This window comes from Gastrolobium bilobum, unplaced genomic scaffold, assembly GCF_033153095.1.
Source record: "Gastrolobium bilobum isolate Gb01-03AN ecotype WA unplaced genomic scaffold, APGP_CSIRO_Gbil_v1 utg9887, whole genome shotgun sequence".
In the NCBI taxonomy this organism is placed as follows: Eukaryota; Viridiplantae; Streptophyta; class Magnoliopsida; order Fabales; family Fabaceae; genus Gastrolobium; species Gastrolobium bilobum.
Genome location: NW_026899295.1, coordinates 309,435 through 315,954, shown reverse-complemented (window position 1 = coordinate 315,954; position 6,520 = coordinate 309,435).

Sequence of the window (6,520 nt, the reverse complement as noted above, 5' to 3'; positions counted from 1 at the left end):
ATGGTAAGGGAGAAAATGTAGGGGAATCATATAAGGTTTCGGACACGGGAGGATTTGGTAATGAATGTGATGATACAGTATTTTTAACTGGGAAATTATTTTCATAGAACATTACATTTCGTGAGATAAGAATGGTTCTTGTATTTACATCAAATAACAAGTAACCTTTGGTATTACTCTTGTATCCAATGAAAATGCATTTTTGAGCTCTTGGAGAGAACTTATTTCTGGTACTTGGTTAAGTGGTTGCATATGCCAAAGAACCAAAGACTTTGAGGTCCATAAATGTGGGAGGCTTGCAGTATATGAGATGAAATAGAGTCTGATTATTTATGACAGGAGTAGGTGTTTTGTTTATGAGATGGACAAGATGGGCAATGGCATAGCACCATAAGCTAGGAGGTAATTGAGCTTGAAAGGATAAGGATCGGGCAGTGTTTAGGATATGTTGATGTTTTGTTTCCACTCTCCCATTTTGTTGGGGACACTCTACACATGATCTTTGATGAATGATTCCCTTGTTGTTAAAGAATTCAGTCATGATAAACTCTTTACCTTTATCATTTCTCACTGTTTTAATAGAAGTTTGAAACTGATTTTCAACCATGTGAACAAACTGTTATATAAAGGGTCGAGTTTCACTTTTATTTTTCATGAGAATGGCCCAAGTAAATCTGCTATAATCATCTACAACAGTAAGGAAATAACGATGCCCTAAATAGAAGTGATGGAAAAGGGCCCCCAAATATCAACATGTATCATTTCAAAAGGTTTATTACATTGAGAGGAACTAGAGGGAAATGGAAGTCTTTTCTGTTTTGAAAAATGACAAATATCACATGGATTTATGTCTTTACAGGAAATGAAAGGAAAATTTGAAGCTAAAGCTTTTGTTACAGAATTGGATGGATGGCCGAGTCTATAGTGTCATAACTTGGAATCATCAGTTTTTGTGTGATAGCAGGAATTGTCTTTAGGAAAGTTTCCATTGTCTTGAAGAACATATAAGCCATTGGATTGCCTAGTTGAACCAATCATCTTCTTGGATGGTTTCTATAAAATTGAACATGTTAATTCATGAAATGTAACATCACAATTACAATCATGAATCAGTTTAGTGATAGAGATAAGGTTGACATGAAAGATAGGTACATAAAGGACATTTTTCAAGGTGATATCTGAAGATAACAGAACTGAACCCGATTGAGTGGCATATATTTTTGTACCATTTGGTAGGGAAATAGGTATTGGTTCAATTTTGTGTATAGAAAACATATTGGACATAGAGTAGTGATATGATCTGTGGCACCCGAATCTAAAATCCAACCTTTGGTCATGTTACCTGGCTTAATTTCTGTGTTGAATGCTGAAGCTTGTATCATATTGGTCATGTGGCCAGGTTGCTATCCTTCTTTAGATCTTTTAAGAAAATTCATCAGATCATGATATTGTTCCTTTGTAATCTTTATGTCAGATGACTGTTCTTGGTTTTCAATGAAACTATTGTCAGCATCTTGAGAATCATGGTTTATCAAATTGGCAGAATATGATCCAGCATGTGGTCCTCTAAAAGATTGATATCCTGGAGGAAAACCATGCTTGATGTAACAGGTGTCCACTGTGTGATTTGTGCGTTTGCAATGAACACAAAATTTGTTACCACGACCACGTCCTCCATTGAATCTTTAATTACTGAATCTGCCTCCATTGAATCTTTCATTGCTGCCTCGACCTCCATTGAATCTTTCATTACTGATTCTATCATTCCGATAACAAAATGTGGGCCTTTGCTGTTCAGCTAGATTAATGATAGCTTGGTTTTCAATCGGTTCATTTGGAGTGACTCCAAGATTTAATCTTCTTTCTTGCTGCACTATCAAAGAAAAGGTTTTGTTAATATTTGGGAGTGGTTCTATGAGCATTACCTGTGTCTTGACATGTTCAAATTGATCATTCAATCTCTTGAGGAATCTGATCACATAGTCTCGTTCTCTGATTTCTTTGACTGGATTGACAGCACCACAGATACATTCTGGTAAAGGTTGCAAGCTATCTAATTCATCCCACAATGTCTTGATGTGTGTAAAGTATTGAGAAACAGATCAATCTCCCTGTTGAATCTTGGTGATATCATCTCTTAAATCAGAAATTCTGAATATGTCATTCTGTGAGAATCTTTTTTTGAGATTGTTCTATACATCAACAGCCTTGTCCATCCATAGTATGGATTGAGCTATCGATTCGTCTATTGATTTGTGGATCCAAGAAAGGACCATAGTGTTGCACCTGTCCCATGCCAGGAATAGAGGATCTTCTTCATCCGGTACTACCAAGCTGCCATTAACAATGGTTAGCTTGTTTTTAGACTTCAGCGCCATTTTCATTCCTCTAACCCAAGTGTGATAATTTCTTCCATTGAGAGAAGGAGATACAAGTATCAGTGAAGGATTTTCGTTTGGGTGCAGGTAGTAGTGATTGGAAGGGTTTGTTATGAACTCTGGAAGATTTGGAATCGGGTTTGCTATGATAATAGCAAAAGAAATAATAGAAGAACAGAGATGAGCAAGAAAGAAGATGAAGGATAAGGAAGCAAGAAGGAAACAAGAAAGGAATTCAAGAAGGGAGTTTGCAGAATACCAGAGCTCAATTAAAGCTCTGATACCATCATAGAATGCAGTAAAACTGAATATCTCATTGTATTCAATGAAGAGAAAATGTACATTGCTCACTTATATATACATCAGCTATACATATGAAGCTGATATAATTGGAGTGGGAAAGCTAACAGTATAACTAACTAATACTGTAACTAACTAACTGAATTATGAAATGACAGTAAAGTAAACTAATAAACTAACAGTAACTTATCAGTAAAAGTTAACATTAACTAGTAGTGACTTCTATGCCTAATAAATACTCTTATCACCACGTACCAATGGCTCTGATACCTCTTAATTATAATACATTGATATTGTCGGAGAGCTTTTATGTTGTTCAACAATAAGAAGGATGGTTCACGACCCCTTCAAGTATAGGCACAAACAGTTTCTTATTATCCCTGCACACCTTAGAAAATAACCTGGCCCTTCCTCCAACATATTTATTGAGTAGAAAATATGCATTAATTCATGGCATATTTTGTGTTCTGATGTGTAAAAAAATATTTTTGTTTTATACAATGCCGATCAAATGTAAAGAAACAAGAGCAGTAAAAGTTACTATAAACTCTTGTACCAAGACCACAGAATTTCTTACCCGTGATATTCAAATCAATATATAACACAAATATAATTATATTTAAAAAACATATGTATTTTTCATATGATTTACATGATTTAATTTGTTAATATGATTGTTTAATATAAGAAATTTTTGCCTAATCTTTTAAAAAAAAGTTGCGTTAAACTTAAAAGCGTGGAAGGCAATACAAGATAGTACAATAAAACCAGAGGGTATGGGTTGTCTAGGCCATGCCCAACAAGTACGAAGAAAATTAGTTAATTCGAAGGACATAGGTTATGAAAAATTTAGTAGAAATTGCTCTTTGTGCTTATCAGGCTCCATGGAGAACCCTTGACCAAAAATAAAATAAAATGCTGAACTATGGGCATTGCAAAAGGTCTTCAATAAATGATACCAATATATATGCCCCACCCTTTATTCTTTGTTGAATTGACTAAGATCGATAGATATTGGTGCATCATAAACCGCAGGAAGGTGGTGTGCGGGCTCTTCTAATTTCTCTTGAAAAACTTTCTAGCGTCTTAGCCACGTGGAAGTGCAAAATCAATGTGGCTAGATGCTAGTTTTGCGGTTGATGACATTGGTAAAGTAGCAGTTAAAAGATTTACAAACTTATAATAGAGTTTTTCAGGATGCTTCTCCCCTAGCTTTGAATCCTTAATTAATTTCGGGTGTAGCTGGAATATTTCTAAAGGGAAGACTAGCTCTTTGATCTTGGTTTATGGCTTAACGTTTAATATATTCTCGGTTTGTATAAGGAACCGTTGTAGGCCTTCCACAAGGCCTAATTGTCTCGACTGGCCACAGGTCTAAATACGGAGGTCAAACAATTGTATTTTCAAAATGAGATAAATATTCTCTCATCATATTTAATCCATCGCTAATGCGCCACACATATAGATGAGGGTGCACTATCTCATTCCAAAACGAGGCTCACAGTATAAAACAGTTAAGCTCAAGGATGCCTCACACTAGAGGATCTCATTCTCTTATGAATACTTCACTCCTCCATTGCAGAGCACCTCCTACACACTACTTTCTATTGCTGGATTATAGCCTCACAGAGTCCCTATATCTAGGGCTTTGCGTGGGTCAGGTCGGGTCAGGTTTTTGTCAGACTCGACCCAACTTGGTTTTTATAGGTCAGGTATTTTGACCCGACCCGCTTTAATTTGATCCAAGTCAGGTCTGACTTGGTTTGGATTTTGTTGAACTAGTTCAGAACTGGATCGGATCTGACCTGATTTGGTTTTTGAAGTGGGTCTGACTTGGTTCCTGAAGTGGGTCAAATCTGACCTGACCCGTTTTTGACTTGGTTTTCTCACAAAATTTCGTCGAAATTTCTACATTGCAAATGACGAGAATTTCGTCACAAAATTATTTTTTCGTCGAAATACTTTTTGTCGAAAAGCAACGAAAATTTTTCTCTAATGAAAATTTTTACAAAAATAAATTTTCTATCGAAATTTAGTTTCCGTCAAAAGTTTAACGAAAATGATTTCTTCCATCAAATGTTTTAAACGAAAAAAAATTCTATCAAAAATTTTGACGGAATGTTTTTCGTTCAAAATTTCGATGAGAATGTGTTCTGACGAAAATTTCAACGGAAATTGTTTCGAGAAAAATGTTTCATTCAAACTTTCGACGAAATTTAGATTATCTAAAGAATTTTGACAGAATATTTTTTCCGTCAAAATTTTTTATCGAATTTTTTTTTTACAGAAATGTGTTCCATAGAAATTTTTGATGGAAATATTTTTTATCAAAAAACTTGACGAAAATATTTAGTTGAAAATTTTCAAAGAAAATGTGTTTCGCTAAAAATTTCGACGAAAACTTTTTTTTTTTGTCAAAAAGTTTAACGAAAATTTTTCCGTCAAAAACTTTCGCCGAAATTTGAAATCTGTAAAGAATTTTGATGAAATTTTTTTGATGGAAATGTGTTTCGTCCAAATTTTCGATGAAAATTGCTTTGAGGAAAATGTTTCATTCGAAACCTTCGACGAAATTTAGATTCTCTAAAGAATTTTGACAGAATATTTTTTCCGTCAAAACTTTTATCGAAATATTTTTTGTCAAAAATTTTTACGAAATTATTTTACAGAAATGTGTTCCGTTGAAAAATTTGATGGAAATATGTTTTATCAAAAATCTTGACAAAATATTTAGTCGAAAATTTTCGATAGAAATGAGTTTCGCTAAAAATTTCGACAAAAATTTTTTTGGTCAAAAAGTTTAATGAAAATGTTTTCGTCGAAATTCGAAATCTGTAAAGAATTTTGATGAAAATTTTTTTCGTCAAAAAATTTCGATAGAAATGTGTTTCGTCGAAATTTTTGATGAATATATTTTGTTGTGAAATATTTTGACGAAATTTAAATTCCGTAAAAAAATTTCACAAAAAAAATATTCCGTCAAATTTTTTTACAGAAATGCTTTTAGTCACAATTTTTGATGAAAATATTTTTCGTCAAAAAATTGTGAAAATTTTTTATGGAAATATTTTTCGTAAAAAAATTGGACGTAATTGTTTTACGTTAAAACTTTTCTTTTAATGTAATTGTTATTTTCTTTTTTTTCACATAATGGTATGAGTCAAGTTTTGGGTCAATGGGTCAATATTAAAACAAGTCGGGTCTAAAACTGACCAAATAAAAGTGGGTCAGTATTTAAACCAGTTCAAAAAATATAAGTATTTATGGGTCAGGTCAAGGTCGGGTCAAGGGCAGGGCAAGTGAACCAGTTTTTTTGCACACCCCTACCTATATCCTTCACCTCTCCCTAATTCTCAGCGCGTGCATGAAATCTTACATGGTATTAAGATTAAAAAAGAGATGCATGATTTATCGTGATTCAACCATTAATCCTACGTTCATACTGATAATGTTCTCCCCTTCTCAATGATGGTTAAGGAAGAGGGGTTCCCTTCAATATATAATTATAGGGCCAAATTATTTTGCTTACAATCAAAGCAATCAGATGACTTATTACCCTCTTTATGGATTATATTTAACACATGATTACAAAAAATCAAATCCCCTAATTTATCTCCATTAGTGTCTCCAACACACGGTGAATCCGTTGTGGAATTTTAGTTCATACTACTACTTCGTTGATTCACTCTTATATTAACATATTATATCCTTGATTAAAATAGATATAACATATTATAAGATATAACATATTATATCTTATATTAACATATAATATATTAACATATTATATTACTTCCTTGATTAAAAAAAAAATTAAATAAAATAAAATCAACTAACTATGG